The following is a 16,561-nucleotide window of genomic DNA, read 5'->3' as shown; positions in this document are numbered from 1 at the left end:
TTCATCGATAGATATAGTTGAGTGTCGTCTGCGTAACAATGAAAATCTATGGAGTGTTCCCTGATGATGTTGCCCAGAGGGAGCATATATAAAGAGAAGAGTATTGGTCCAAGCACAGAGCCTTGTGGGACTCCGTATTTGACCTTTTCACGTGTAGAGGAGCCATTATTGACCTCTACAAACTGAAAACGATCAGACAGATAGGACTCGAACCATTTCAGTGCGGCACCCCTGATGCCAACCAGATGTTCCAGTCTCTGTAGCAGAATGTGGTGGTCAATAGTGTCGAATGCAGCACTAAGGTCCAGCAACACCAGTACGGAGAGGAGGTTATTATCTGCTGCAGTCAGGAGGTCATTTGTAACTCTCAGCAGGGCCGTCTCAGTGCTATGGTTAGCTCTGAAGCCCGACTGAAAGCCTTCTAATATATTGTTGTTTTGTAGAAAGTCACACAACTGTTTGGCGACCGCTTTCTCGAGAATTTTGGAGAGAAACGGAAGGTTCGATATAGGTCTATAGCTAGCTAGAATGCCTGCATCAAGAGTAGGCTTTTTGAGTAGAGGTTTGATTACCGCTACCTTGAAAGATTGTGGCACGTAGCCTGTCACCAAAGACATATTGATCATATTGAGTAGGCATGTACCAACCGGAGGCAGGACCTCTTTGAGTAATCTAGTCGGAACTGGATCCAGGGTACATGTCGTTGATTTTGAAGAAGATATCATTGAAGTGAACTCAGAGAGCTCGATTGGAGAGAGACTATCCATATATATATTTGGGTCTGCGGCCACCTCTGAGACCACCATATTTGGTGGCAGTCCAGTGGGAGCCGAGAGTAGTTGTAGATCAATTTGATCTCTGATAGTTTCTATTTTGCCATTGAAGAACCTCATGAAATCGCTACTATTGAGAGTCGTAGGAATCCGTGGGTCCGTGGAATCACGGCTTTTTGTCAGTTTTGCCAAAGTATCAAAAAGAAACTTTGGGTTACTTTTGTTTCCCTCTATTAGGGATGAATAATAAGTGGCTCTGGCCGTGTCGAGAGCCTTTTTGTATATTTTGAGGCTATTCTGCCAGTCTATACATGATTCTTTCTGTTTGGTTGAACGCCATTTCTTTTCGAGTTTGCGAGACGTTCGCTTGAGGTTTCTAGTTTCCGAGTTGTACCACGGGGCTAGCCTTTGTTGCTTTATTACCTTCCTTTTCAGGGGAGCAACAGAGTCTAGCGTAGTTTGAAATGAGCATGTGACACTATCAACAAGTTGATCGAGTTGATGAGAACTATATGTGTGAAGGTCCTCTATTTTGTTGAAATATACCGAGTTGATGGCTGATGGAACCATTTCCTTGAATTTGCTTACAGCGCTCTCGGATATACTTCTGCCAAGGACATTTTTGTCCAGTGGTGTATAATCGATCAATGTAAAATCGAAGGTGATCAGATAATGATCAGAGAGATCACGGTTTTCTGGAAAAACTGTGAGGTGCTCTATTGCAATACCATAGACCAGAATGAGGTCAAGGGTATGGTTGTGAATGTGTGTAGGTTTGTCTACACATTGAGAGAAACCGATTGAATCAATCAATGAGATGAACGCTCTATTCAAGCTATCAGTTCCTATGTCCGCGTGAATATTTAAATCACCAATTATGATGATTTTATTAGACTCGAGAACTAGACTTGATAGAAATTCTGAAAACTCTGATAAAAATTGTGTGTAAGCGCCGGGGGGGCGGTACACTGTAATGACTATCAGCGGCTGTATTGATTTCCAGCTTGTGTGTGAAAGGTTGAGAATCAAGCTTTCAAATGATTTGTATGTAGCTCTAGCTCTAAGACTAATTGCTAGGCCTGTATTGAAGATAGCAGCCACTCCACCTCCAGTTTTCCCATTGTCTCTAGGTATATGTGCATTGGTGTGACTTGGTGGGGTGGCTGTATTTAAACTAACATATTCTTGCTCACCTAGCCAAGTTTCAGTCAGAAAAAATATATCAAGACAATTGTCTGATATAATTTCATTTACTAATGTTCCTTTTTTGCGTAGAGATCTAATATTTAGAAATCCACATTTGATATTTGTGTCTTGAGGTACAACTGTATTGGTTTTGATTTGTATCAAGTTTGTATGTACAGCTCCTATTTCCTTTTGCTTTTGTTTGTGCAGCCTATATGGTTTGTTCAGCCTGTACAGAGACTGTATAGTTTGTATAGTTCTGATTTGAGGGACAGGTTGGGTAGGCGGCTGCACTGGAGGAAGCACAGAGAGCTGTGTAGGACTGCAACTCTGTTTCCTGGTCCCAACTCTGGGTGGTCATGATAATCTATCTATAAAATCGTCCATATTTCTAGAGATGAGCTTTGCACCGTCCCAGGTTGGATGTATGCAGTCTCTCTCTATCAGACCAGTATTCCCCTCAAAGGTTTCCCAATGATTTACAAAGCTCACGTTATTATCTGGACACCACCTAGACAACCAGTTGTTGAGTTGGCGCATACGGCTAAACATGTCATCATTGCTCATGTTTGGCAGGGGACCAGAGAAAATTACAGAGTCCGACATTGTCTTTGCGTATGTGCAAACTGACTCAATATTTATCTTCGTAATCTCAGATTTCCGAAGTCGAGTGTCGTTGCCCCCGCAGTGAATTACAATCCTATCATAGCGATTACATTTACTTTTAGCAATAAGTTTCAGATTTGATTCGATGTCGCCAGCTCTGGCCCCGGGGATGCATTTGACTATGGTTCCTGGAGTCTTTAAATTCATGTTTCTCATTATAGAACTACCGATAACCAGAGTTGTATTCTTAATGACACGCCGCTGCTTGCGTTGCGGGCCATCAAGTGGAACTGAAGGCTCACCGTTACACTCAACGGGTATAACAGTGAGTGGGGAAAAACTGTTTGAAACGTGAAGTGGTTGGTGTCCCGTGTGCTTTTGTTTACTTCCACGCTTTCGACCAGTAGCAGCCACCTTGGCCCAGCCGTCCTGTTTGTGGGAGCCCCGACCAGCCGCGGTCACCGGCGACGGCATGCCCGTCCCCGTCAACCGCGAATGGTGGTGGGCTCCCCGTGGTTGTGTGTGAGCTAGGCTAACGTTTGCACCGCTAGCCAGAATTGCCTCCAACTCGCCGAGCCTCCCCTCCAGCACCGCAAACAAGCTGCATTTGATGCACATGTCCGAAGCAACAAAGGCGTCAGGGCTGTAACTATACATATTGCATACGGCGCAGGAGAGAGAGCTAGAGCGAGAGGAAAGCCCGCCGGGAGGGAAGGGGTGGTGTTGGCGGAAAGCCATCACAATCGCCCGGCTGAGCCGACAGAATGAGACGCTCGCCCCGCCAAACAACCAGCCCGAGTAGCGATAAAATCGCCACAGAGTAGGATAGTTAACAGTGACAGTGTGTGTCTAAACCACAGCAGCGCAATACAATAATGTTTGGTGTTTGTCCCGTTCGTGCTGCTGACAACAAAGCTGTCAGACAGCAGACGGGCAACACAGGAAATGACGCAACAGGCTTACCGTCTCCGAAATGGGTCCGATGTCCGATGTTTCTCTCTGTGAATAAGAATGAAGGGTGCGTGCGTGTTGTTAACATACACATAAAATCTTCGGGTCTCGTTGTGTATGTACCCTAAAACAACATTGCTGTCAGTATAGAAAGAGATCTTATCGAATTTCATGTCCATTTCCTGCAGAATGAAATCCGCAATTTCCACTGCCAACACAGCGGCGCACAGCTCCAGACGGGGTACAGTTAGATCAGGAGGGGCTAGTTTGGCTTTTCCTAGAATGAAGCCCACTTCTTTGTGGCCATCTGCGTCAACAGCCGTCAGATAAGCCACAGCTGCGATTGCTTTAACAGACGCATCCGAGAAGACACAGAGCTCTGTTCTCTCCGAGTTGGAGATGGAAAAGGAAGAGTAGGTACGACGGACGTGAACCTTTTTTAGCTCCTGTAATGAATCCAGCCACCGTTTCCAATTGACGTACTTGTCGTCTGGGAGCGGTCTGTCCCACTCTGAATCTTGGGTAGACAGTTCTCTCAGTAACAGTCTTCCTTGGATGGTTACTGGAGCGAGGAATCCTATAGGGTCGAACAAGCTGTTCACAGTTGAAAGAACTCCTCTGCGTGTGAAAGGCTTTTGGCTCTCTGATATATTGAAAGAAAAAGTGTCTGACACAATGTCCCAACTTACTCCGAGGCTACGCTGCACTGGCACCTCATCCACAGCGAGATCCAGGTCTTTGAGGTCCTTGGCCCTATCCTCTGCAGGAAAGGACTCTGTGACTGTGGCCTTGTTGGAGGCAATTTTGTGAAGTCTGAGGTTGGAATGAGACAGCACCTCCTGTGCTCTTTTCAGGACATCTACAGCCTCCTCTTCAGTTGGAAATGACTTAAGAGCATCGTCCACATAGAAGTCTCGATCAATGAAGGCTTGCACGTCAGTTCCATGTTTTTCTCCTTCTCTTGCAGCCTTTCTTAGGCCAAAAATTGCTACTGCAGGGGACGGGCTGTTTCCGAAAACATGGACTCGCATTCGGTAGTCTGTCACTTCTTTACTGAGATCGTTGTCGCGGTACCACAAAAATCTTAAATAATCTCTGCTTTTTTCCTCGACCACAAAACAGTAAAACATCTGCTGGATATCTGCAGTCACAGCAACCAGCTCTTTTCTGAATCTGACGAGTACACCCAGCAGGCTATTATTCAAGTCTGGGCCAGAGAGAAGCACATCATTCAAAGAGACACCGTCAAACTGGGCGCTTGAATCGAACACCACACGAACTTGGCCTGGTTTCTGAGGGTGGTATACACCGAAGGAAGGGAGATACCAGCACTCCTTGCCATCTTCTAGTGGGGGTGCCAGTTCAGCATGTTTGTTATCTATGGATTTCTGCATGAACTCAATGAAGTGAGCCTTTAGCTCTGGTTTCTTCTCCAGATTGCGACGGAGTGACATCAGACGTTTGTGGGCATACTCTCTATTGTTTGGAAGTCTTCTCCGTGGATGTCGGAATGGCAATGGAGCAACCCAGCTGTTGTCACTGTCTTTGACAAACTCCTTTTCCATCATATGCAGGAAGATGGTGTCCTCGATTGATGGGGCGAGCTGGTTGTCGTGTTCAGTGCGATGGAAGATGGTTTCACCGAAGTTCTCTCTAGTGATTGTTGCTGGTGTGCTTGGTGTCAAAAGCAATTGGTGGGGGTCTTTCAGGCTGAAGGTGTCTTTCACTTTAATGTGGCTCTCACATGGTTTCAAAAGAGTGGTACGTCCATTTTCTAGGATGCATGTCTTCATAGAGTTGACGATAGAAGGGGCATGAGCACTGCCTAGGCAGACATCACCTACTACGACCCAGCCTAAGTCAAGCTTCTGGGCATATGGTGCGTCATCTGGGCCGTTGAGCTGTTCACGGACCTTGTGAGCCCGCAATATGTCTCTACCAAGTAATAAAAGGATTTCTGACCTTTTGTCCAAGGGCGGTATCTTGTCGGCTATGGCCTTTAGATGACTGTGATGGTAAGCCGCTTCTGGTGTGGGTATTTCTGCACGATTGTTTGGGATTTCATCACATTCGATCAGAGTAGGTAGTGAGAAGGACATTTTGTGATCCGCTGACTCTGCAATAAACCCGTGAGCTCTCCGGCCATGTGTCTGCATCGTTCCTGCACATGTTTTTAATGTGTATGGGGCCGATTCTCCCTTGATGTTGAAAATATTGAAGAACTCTGGTTTGGCCAGAGACTTATTGCTCTGGTCATCCAAGATGGCATACATCTTGCAGGTCTCTTTGGGATGCCCGGCTGGGTAGACATTAACAAGACATATCTTGGAACAGGATTTGCCACTAAACTTGCCACCACACACCTGGGTACACTTGGAAGCAACTTCTGAGTCAGAAGCTTGTTCGTCCTCCCCGTCGTGCTTTGATACGGAAGAGGAAGTGGGAGAAGAAGAGGAGTGTGTTGTTTGAATGGTGGGACCCGGATGGAGTGCTGTGAGATGTCTCTCGCTCTTGCATTCGTCACATTGGATGGAAGTGTAACCCTTGTTCACCTGTGAGTCATCTATACCATCAATATCTGGGGTTCTATGCATCAAATTCTCTAGGTTCAATAAGGAGATTGGTAGTAGCAACTCTGTATAGAGCAGTAAGACCTCCAGCACACAAAACACACACACACAGTGGTTGGAAGTATGATAAACAAATATATATATATTTATGGGGTTTGTTCAGTTTCCTTTTCTTTTCTTTGTTCACTTCCTTTTTTATATATTTCTTCAACTAATTAAGTCTTCACAATCAACAAATAAACAATTAAAACAACAAATAAAACAATTAAATCAAAAGAATGCACACTGGAATGTACACTAGGCGAAAACCTTTGAAATTGTCTCTTATTTAGTGTTGGGCCCAACAAATGTTATACTGAGATCTCAGAACAAAACAAAAATAAAGTACTCCTTGTTGTGGTCTCTTGGTTTAACTGTCCTACCGTCCCCTTGAACGGCTCAACTGTAGATGGACAGTCTTCCCATGTAGTTGATGGGTCAGAGGTAGGTTCACAATGAAGCAGCTCCACTTGTCGCCAGAGAGAATCCTCCCTCAGGATAATCAATGCAAATCGCACAGAAAAAACGCCAACTGTTGTCTCTTTCTGACAAGCTGTCGACTCCTCCTTTACTGAAAGTGATTCACCTCACTCCTTCCACTATATTTTGTCACAAATCTCACGGAGCTCTGTCATTAAATCCGTATTCAGACTGTATTCATGTCATGTGCTCCTCACTCTCCTGCTCCGGTGCGAAACCAAAAGTAAACAGTACACACGTTCCTTCCTGCCCCTGTCTCTCCTGTGGGAGCTCAGGGAGCGTCTACAAATGTCTACATTTAGGGACCGTCTGTAAATTAGTTTGAATGAATAACTAGGGTTACACAAGCATTACAATCCTTTGCTTGGTGTTCAGAAGACGAGATACAGCGAAAACAAATGGAATGATCTCTGAGGAATTTCCTACGGTCGTCTAGGAGCATATTCCTGAATGTTCGGCACCTTTTAAGGGAATGTGGTTTATTATGCAGGGGGCACTGTCTCCCTGGACCTTCTGTTGATGTCTCTGTCTCTTTTCTAGAAGATGACCGTGTGGTTGATACATTTGTGTCATGGACCGAGACTGATGTCCGTATGAATGGGTTAGTAGCAGGTCTGTCTTTCTTTTGTGTGTCAGAGCTGGGATTCAGGATGAAGCTCGGGTCATTTCTGGCTTTAGCCTCTTTCAAAATGAATTAAAAAAAGAAAGAGAAGGGTGGAAAACTGACGTAATTTTCTTGTTTGTATCTAGAGCCTACTGACATCCACTTCTCTTGCAGATGAAATGGCAATTTCTCGACGATTCTGGCCGTGTCAAGGTAAGCTAATCCAGGGAAGCTGTTATTCCGCTTTGCCACCTCCAGTTCAAGTAGCAGATCTCCCAGTTCACGGAGCTTCAAACTGTCTCTGCTTGATATTTTAGGGAAACGTTCAATCTTGGAGAAGAGTGCTCTTTCAATGGCTTCCGGAGATCCATACATCTCTTCTAGTCTCTCCCAGACTACATTGAGACCAACTGATGGGCTTCCGATGTTGACAGATTTTATTCGCTGTGCGTGCTCACTAGACTCTCTTCCCAGCCATTTCACAAGCAGGTCCAATTCTTCAGCTGCTGTTAGGTCGAGACCAACTATGGTGTTGAGGAATGTTGATTTCCAGGCTAGGAAATGTTCTGGGAGATCATCAAATTTGGTAAGACCTGAAGACACAAGCTGACTTTTAGCAAGGAATTTCGCAAGGTCTGATGCGGCAGTGAAATCACTTGAAACATTAGCACGACGATAAGGTGACGAGCTGTCTTTCAACGGCATGGTGTCATGCTGCACTGACGTGATGTAGGGTCTGGGTTCTGCTGAACGGTTGTATTGTGGAACATAGTCTTCTTGACGAAGCTGTGTTGCTGAGTGACTATAATGAGGATTGACGTTTTCCCGACGAGGCTGTCCTGCAGAGTGACTGTGGTTTTCCAGATGACGCTGTGCAACTGTGGAACTGTAGCCGTAGTTCTCCTGGCGAGGCTGTGTCGCTGAGTGACTGTAGCTGTAGTTCTCCAGACGAGGCTGTGTCGCTGAGTGACTGTAGCTGTAGTTCTCCAGACGAGGCTGTGTCGCTGACTGACTGTAGCTGTAGTTCTCCAGACGAGGCTGTGCTGCTGACTGACTGTAGCTGTAGTTCTCCAGACGAGGCTGTGCTGCTGGCTGACTGTAGCTGTAATTGTCTTGACGAAGCTGTGCTGCTGACTGACTGTAGTTCACATGGCGAGACTGTGCTGCTGTGCGACTGTAGTCCTCCTGGCGAGACTGTGCTGCTAGCTGACTGTAATCCTCCTGCTGACGCTGTGCTGCTGCGCGACTGTAGTCCTCCTGGCGAGACTGTGCTGCTGTGCGACTGTAGTCCTCCTGGCGAGAATGTGCTGTTACCTGACTGTAGTCCTCCTTCTGACGCTGTGCTGCTGAGCGACTGTAGTCCTCCTGCTGGCGCTGTGCTGCTGAGAGACTGTAGTCCTCCTGCTGACGCTGTGCTGCTGAGCGACTGTTGTCCTCCTGCTGACGCTGTGCTGCTGAGCGACTGTAGTCCTCCTGGTGAGACTGTGCTGCAAGCTGATTGTAGTCCTCCTGGTGAGACTGTGCTGCAAGCTGACTGTAGTCCTCCTGGTGAGACTGTGCTGCAAGCCGATTGTAGTCCTCCTGGTGAGACTGTGCTGCAAGCTGACTGTAGTCCTCCTGGTAAGACTGTGCTGCAAGCCGATTGTAGTCCTCCTGGTGAGACTGTGCTGCAAGCTGATTGTAGTCCTCCTGGTGAGACTCCTTCTGTCTTACTATTCTCTCCATTTCTGTCTTCATGTTATTGTTCACAGAGTAGTGTAGCACATACTCACTTGTTCTTTGTCTTGAACTTCGTTGCAGAGACATAAACTCTACGTCAACTGATTCTCTTTCAGCTTGCAGCTCCACGCTTCCTACAGTCTCCTCCAGTACTTGAGCCTCGGCTAAGGCAGCATGGGCTTCCTTTTCTAGTTCCAAAGCATGTAGAGTTGCATCGAGGCGGGCCCTTTCTACTCTGATGTCAATTTCCCTCTGTGCATAAGCTGCTCTAGTTTGGGCTGCTTTTGCTTTGGCTTTAGCTCTTGCCACTGTAATGTCTGCATTTTAAATTAAAGATGTTCGTGAGGTTTTAATTGATGATCGGGTAGATTTCATTGATCCACCCTCTATGTCATCGTCCTGTTCTGTAAAGTCTTTCTTAGTGTTCTCCATGACGTCCATTAATTAATTTATTTTATTTATTGCGTGTGCAGATTGTCAGTGTACCTTGATTGCTGCCATTTAGCAAACCTCTTGACTGTATGACGTGGCAATCAGAATCCAGTTGTCTTCTTCCTCCAAAACACGGCCATCTTTTTTACTATGCTGTCATCACCAAGCATGCACCTTGAGCTCGGCTATACAGCCAGCTAAACTCTTGTCCACATATCAGGCAGAGACAATGTTGAATCCTTGTGATAATATTTTATGTAGAAAAGTGTAAAACTGTAAATAAAACAGAAGTACAAAAACAAAGTGTCATCCTTACAGTGTAATGCTTAATACAAGCAAGAATAACATAAGAAAATGTGTACATGTATAAGAATGTAAACACAATATCCCTTATCCCTTAATAAGTAACGGTATATTTTATACCAACAGGGCTCTCATAATAAGTATATTTTTTATATAACCAAAGAAACAGCACATTACAAAAATTAGGAAATATCAGAGTAGGCATCAGAGATGCAGTCATGACAGAGCAAATAAACACTCAATCAGTGTTGGGGAAGTTACTTTGAAAGCGTAGCTTGTAAAGCTACAAGTAGCTCACCATGGCAGTAGCTTGATCAAGCTACATAGCTACCCCTGGAGAAATGTAGCTTGTAAAGCTACAGCTACATGGAAAAAGTAGCTCAGCTACTTTTTATTTTTCAGTGTTAAATTGAGAATGTACATGCGGTGCATATGAAACAAAATATAATAACCTACAAAAAAGTCACATGCCACGATGCCAGCTGAAATATGCCTCTCAACGGTTTTGTTTAAAAAAATAAAAATAAATAAAAAAGACTTAGAGACTTACACAAATAAAAGAGGATCTGTTGAGGATACTGTGTGTTATACATGGCATTTGATCGTCAATGTTAACACATCTTAACTGTAAAAAAAAGAGACCCTTGTATAATGAGATAACTACACCTACATTATAACTAAACAACTGTTACATGATGACATTTGATCGTCAACATTTGAAGACCCCTGTTCTAGACAGATTTTCCCCCATTAAAGAAAGGATAAAACAATTAGAGGCAGCTGTTGGCTTGTCAGGAGCTGACATGCCCTCAAAGCAATCAGAAAAAGGAACAGTCCTTGATTTTTCAAAGGGGGTTCTAGTTCAAGAATTAACACAGCAACCAATGGTCAAAATGAATATATTTATTTCATGTTATTGCCCAAAATTGTAGCTTGTAACTTGAGTAGCTAAGCTACCAAAAATGACCCAAAAAGTAGCTGAGCTACTTGACGAGGTACACCAATATGAATGTAGCTAAGCTACCACAAGCTACAGCAAAATGTAGCTAAGCTACGTAGCTCAGCTACATGTAGCTTAATACTCCCCAACACTGCACTCAATGCACATTTCAAATGTAGGTAAGTAAATAAGAAATAATATCCTGTCACAAGGTTAATAATCAATCAAACAATAAGTATCACTTACAGATGATGCCTTTTTGAAGGCAAAACGTGACAGATGGGACTGGATTGAAAACAGAACATAACAAAATGCCACAATGTGCTGTAGAGAAAGCAACTTCCTGTTTGTCTGCGTGTCCTTCAATTGTTGTCCCCCAAAATAGGTTCCTACCTAACAGAAGTTCCTAGGAGGAACATTTGAACCAACACAAGATGTCACAAAGTTCCAAAACACAACAATGGGGAAGACAAGCCAGTTTCCCCTGGAGTTTGAGTCCAGTCCAGTGTTGTTGTTGCCGATGTTGGAACATATCCAACAGGGTCCGCCGGGTACCCTTAGGTGTCAACAGGTGGATGTGTCCGCTGTAGGTCACTGTTGCTCTAACAGAGGTGAGAAGGTCAGTTATTATGTCCTCAGAGACCTCCACAGTCTCAGAGTCAGGCCGCGCCCACTCCAGGGACACACCGGCTTGGATGCAGAGGTCGTTCAGATCCGGCCAATCTGACGAGACTCCGAAGCCTGGGGAGCGAGTGTCCAGTTTCCCACTGGAAGTGGGGCTGTGGTTCCCTGGCTAAGGGGACCTTGCGTCTCCTCATATCGAGGAACAGGGAAGATCTGGCTAGCTCCCTAACACACACACACACACACACACACACAGAGAGAGGAATCTGTGCTGAGCAGCAGCGACATGTGTGAACTGTTCTGATAAAAGAAGGTTAGCCGATGGAATACAAAGACAGCAATGGTACAACAACCTTTACAAATAAATGATGTATAATAGTAATGGTGTTTGGTTTTGGTCCAACTGTTTCCTATATTCGGTATTTGGTTTTTGATATGGTTTTTGATATTTTACTCGTCTTAAATATAAACATAGCCTGATGAAGGCTGTATAGGCTGACATGTTGCTGGTTCAACTATATTTCACTGCATTTGAAGACAGTGTTTATTCTATTAAAGGTATATTTTCACTTAATTCAAATATCACCTCTTTTTTGTTTAGTTGTAATAATCCCTACTATAGAGTGTGCTGACCATATAAGGAGTTCCTCCCTGTCCCCAGTTAACCCTTGGGGTCAAAAAACCATAGGTTTTGTTTTTGGCTGGGTGGCCCAGCCTTCTGCCAATCGAGCGGTGGTGGGCCTTTTTAGGCATTTAGTAGACGCTCTTAATCCAGAGCGATTTACATTAAGCACACACTGTAGAGCGTGCATGTGCACATCTTGTTCCCGGGGTGGACCAGGTTTTTTTTCCAAGGCACCCAAATCACTGAATGCTCATTTAAAGATGGAGTGCTGTGTTTTATTTCCCATCAGGTAGGCCTACTATGATTATACTAGGAGGAAGATTTCTTTCAAAAAAGTGTGCAGAAAGTGTTAAAATTATGTTTTTATGTGGCCACACCCACCAGTTCATTAAGTATGCCTGGCAACAACAGCTGTGGGCGAAGCTTAAAGGACAACTTTAGTTTTTTTCCAACCAAGGTTCATGTTTTAGGTTGTTATTAGAGAAAGTGAAATATGAGCAAAATATTTTTTTCATTTGCTGCTTTCTTTAGTTTTAGGGATTTTAGCTCTTTTTGACAGGGGGGTGGGGGCATTCGAGCATGGGGCTAAATATGTATTTTTTTACAACATTATTTTTTTAAATATTTACTATAGTTCTACTAGACCACAAGAGATTACATCTGGCCACAAAAGATCCCAGGATCTACTGAATGTGAAGATAGCCTACTGGGGGGAAGCCACACTGTGGGTGCCATTTTGAACGTCATATGATATGACATATAAGATTACAGTAATATGAGCTGGGGGCTTGGGGTATGTCATATTGCAATTTTAAGCATGTTAAGAAGCGCTTTCGACACCCCGTGGAGTGCGCAAAACGGCCTTGAATTAGTCATGGGAGTGTTTAAGGCGTGTTTGAGAGTTACCCAATCAACATGTCCGTACTATTTTCTTTACCAGTCAGCCGATGTGACATACGGAATGCGCACTTTGGGGATCGTTATATTACATTTCTTCAGGCTGGCACCATAGAAGACATGACATATGACTTTGTCACATTTGGGTTAATTATTCCTATTGCACTGCATGCTGTCACCTTTATGCCTCAAAATAAGTTGTTTCTATTGAGAAACACCAGTAAAATTATATTTAAATTAATTTAAATTATAATTATATTATATTTGAAATGAGTAATGAGTTGAATGCGTGGTGTATGCCCGTGATCGTATGGTCTTCGCTCGTAGCATTTTATTGAAGAAGACTTGGATTGAGTGTGATACAGCGTATGAAAGCACACTTCCCAAGGATTATGGCGATGTTTTTATTTTATTTTAAGGTTGAGAAATGAAATAATTATGGCCGTTTCTAATCTCAACATTTCAAAAATAAAAGCCGTGGATGCGTCTTTTGCTGCGCTGTTGCCATGTCTCATAGAAACAAGTAAATATGTCTATAAAAAGAATCCCAAAATAAGCGCATATAACAGGGGTCTGTAACCTATTTTAAATTAAGTGCCATGTTTTTATTTTCTAGATAGTGAGTCTGCTATATCCAGATTAATTTTAATGACACCACATTAAAATAAAAAACATATTTTGATTGTCCACAAATATAAAATTCTTCCATCTTTTTAAATATTTTCTTGCACATTGTTATAATGATCATTATATATCCGCCTGCAGTCAGAGTTCATAGTTTTAATGAATGAATGTGATTCATTGTGAGCTGGTAGATCTGCTATTTTCAAAAGTAAAATTTTAATTACATTTTTGTATTAGCCGTCCTTAGTTGGGCAAATGCATTCATCTGGGGATCCTTGACATGGGAATGTGCTGTGTGAGGATCACTGGTTTAAACAACATTAGGAGAAACCTTTAGAAACAAGAAAAGCAACCACAACTACCAATATTTACAAGCAACTTTACAGAAAAAGAAGCCGCTTATAATAAACAGACTTGGCAACACTCCAGCAGCGTCCCAGAGCCGCTCAAGTGTAAAATCAATCTTCTTTTTGCGTTTATGAGGTGCCTAGACCCACGTCTAATCGTTATGCGCAGGTCAAGGGGCTTAATAGCAAATTGCGCAAAGCGAAAATAATTAACATATGGACACTCCCACAATGCTAAAATATTCAGCAACGTCGTATTCCATATGTGTGTGCGTTCAACACGGGACGATAAGGCTTTCATAATACGATTGTGCGCAGAGCGAGGCCAATTTATGTATTACCACATGGTAAAACGCACCTTCAAAATCCAGCCCTGTGTGTCATAGGCTCAATATGTCAGTTTGACACATTCAGTAGATCCTGTGATCTTTTGTGACCAGATGTAATTTCTTGGAATCTAGTAGGACTTTAGTAAATATTAAAAAAAAATATCGCTATAGAATTCTGTAAAGAAATACATATTTAGCCCCATGCTCGAATGCCCCCGCCCCCCTGTCAAAAACAGCTAAAATCCCTAAAACGAAAGACAGCAGCAAATGAAAAGAAATTACTTTCTCTAATAAGAACCTAAAACATGAACCTTGTTCCTTTAAGTTCAGGTGGGTGATGTCAGGCTGGCATCACCCACCTGAACTTAAGCTCCGCCCACAGCAGCTGTTGTTGTATGATAATGTGGGAGGGGTTAGGGTTGTGATGTCACTAAAATGGTGTTATTTCAATTGGCCTTTTGAATCAAAGGTTTTTCAGCTTTCAGGAAGAAACCAAAAATACATAGAGAATACATATTTGAATATTCTATTAGAGTAATGTTAACTCCATAGTTGCATACAGAACACCTGGGGGTCTATTAGAGTAATGTTAACTCCATAGACACATACAGAACACCTGGGGGTCTATTAGAGTAATGTTAACTCCATACTAAACACCTGGGGGTCTATTAGAGTAATGTTAACTCCATAGACACATACAGAACACCTGGGGGTCTATTAGAGTAATGTTAACTCCATAGACACATACTAAACACCTGGGGGTCTATTAGAGTAATGTTAACTCCATAGACACATACTAAACACCTGGGGGTCTATTAGAGTAATGTTAACTCCATAGACACATACTAAACACCTGGGGGTCTATTAGAGTAATGTTAACTCCATAGACACATACTAAACACCTGGGGGTCTATTAGAGTAATGTTAACTCCATACTAAACACCTGGGGGTCTATTAGAGTAATGTTAACTCCATAGACACATACAGAACACCTGGGGGTCTATTAGAGTAATGTTAACTCCATACTAAACACCTGGGGGTCTATTAGAGTAATGTTAACTCCATAGACACATACAGAACACCTGGGGGTCTAATGTTAACTCCATAGACACATACTAAACACCTGGGGGTCTATTAGAGTAATGTTAACTCCATAGACACATACAGAACACCTGGGGGTCTATTAGAGTAATGTTAACTCCATAGACACATACTAAACACCTGGGGGTCTATTAGAGTAATGTTAACTCCATAGACACATACTAAACACCTGGGGGTCTATTAGAGTAATGTTAACTCCATATACACATACAGAACACCTGGGGGTCTATTAGAGTAATGTTAACTCCATACTAAACACCTGGGGGTCTATTAGAGTAATGTTAACTCCATACTAAACACCTGGGGGTCTATTAGAGTAATGTTAACTCCATAGACACATACTAAACACCTGGGGGTCTATTAGAGTAATGTTAACTCCATAGACACATACTAAACACCTGGGGGTCTATTAGAGTAATGTTAACTCCATACTAAACACCTGGGGGTCTATTAGAGTAATGTTAACTCCATAGACACATACAGAACACCTGGGGGTCTAATGTTAACTCCATAGACACATACAAAACACCTGGGGGTCTATTAGAGTAATGTTAACTCCATAGACACATACAGAACACCTGGGGGTCTATTAGAGTAATGTTAACTCCATAGACACATACAGAACACCTGGGGGTCTATTAGAGTAATGTTAACTCCATAGACACATACAGAACACCTGGGGGTCTATTAGAGTAATGTTAACTCCATAGACACATACAGAACACCTGGGGGTCTATTCGAATCCCGGCTCCTCCTCCTGTCCACATGTGGAAGTGTCCTTGAATGAATGAATGAATGAATGAATGAATGAACCATTGTATAGCACTTTGCGCACTTGGAAAAGCGCTATAAAAATGCAATTCACTGCATTAATAAAGCATAGTTAAACTCAACGGACACGTTTGGGAGATGAGTTTGTACTGAGCACAATTATTAGTAGCCTAATTAATAGGACTTTAGGCTCTACAACTTCTGCTAATAGGCTAGTAAAATTAGTATTAGTAGCAGTTAGTGGCCTAATTAATAGGACTTTATTGGCACTGCAACTTCTGCTAATAGGCTAGTAAAATTAGTATTAGTAGCAATTAGTAGCCTAATTAATAGGCTACAAATTGATGACATCACAGTATAGAGCTTGGTCAATGTCAAGGCCAGCCCAGGAATTTAACCCTGTCCCTGACTGAGCTCAGGTGTAGTTAACCCTGTCCCTGACTGATCTTGATTGATTGAATATTTTATTGAAACATATATTTCCAAAAGGATGAAGTCACAAGAAAGCCGTTCGGCTTGTTTCCATTCTGGTCCTCTTGGGGAAAGGGGAAGGGGAGCAACAGACAATAACAGACAATACAGACAAAAACAGGAGGCAAAAAACAAACATAAAAACAGGACAAAATTCATAAAAACTGACC

General features: G+C 43.0%; 1 long non-coding RNA gene across 1 annotated transcript; it reads right to left on the bottom strand.

Annotated features, from left to right (window-relative positions):
- Positions 1–14,652: 14,652 nt before the first annotated feature.
- Positions 14,653–15,726, bottom strand: LOC308335631. The gene is made up of 4 exons (XR_013966062.1): positions 15,548–15,726; positions 15,368–15,490; positions 14,951–15,081; positions 14,653–14,705 (listed from the first exon to the last, which is right to left on the bottom strand). It is a non-coding gene; the product is annotated as an uncharacterized lncRNA (long non-coding RNA).
- Between the last annotated feature and the right edge of the window lie 835 nt (positions 15,727–16,561).

This window comes from Protomyctophum bolini, assembly GCF_963924005.1.
Source record: "Protomyctophum bolini genome assembly, chromosome: 20".
Taxonomy (NCBI): Eukaryota; Metazoa; Chordata; class Actinopteri; order Myctophiformes; family Myctophidae; genus Protomyctophum; species Protomyctophum bolini.
The sequence above is the reverse complement of the archived record's forward strand: the minus strand, read 5'-3'. Positions and strand labels throughout refer to the sequence as shown.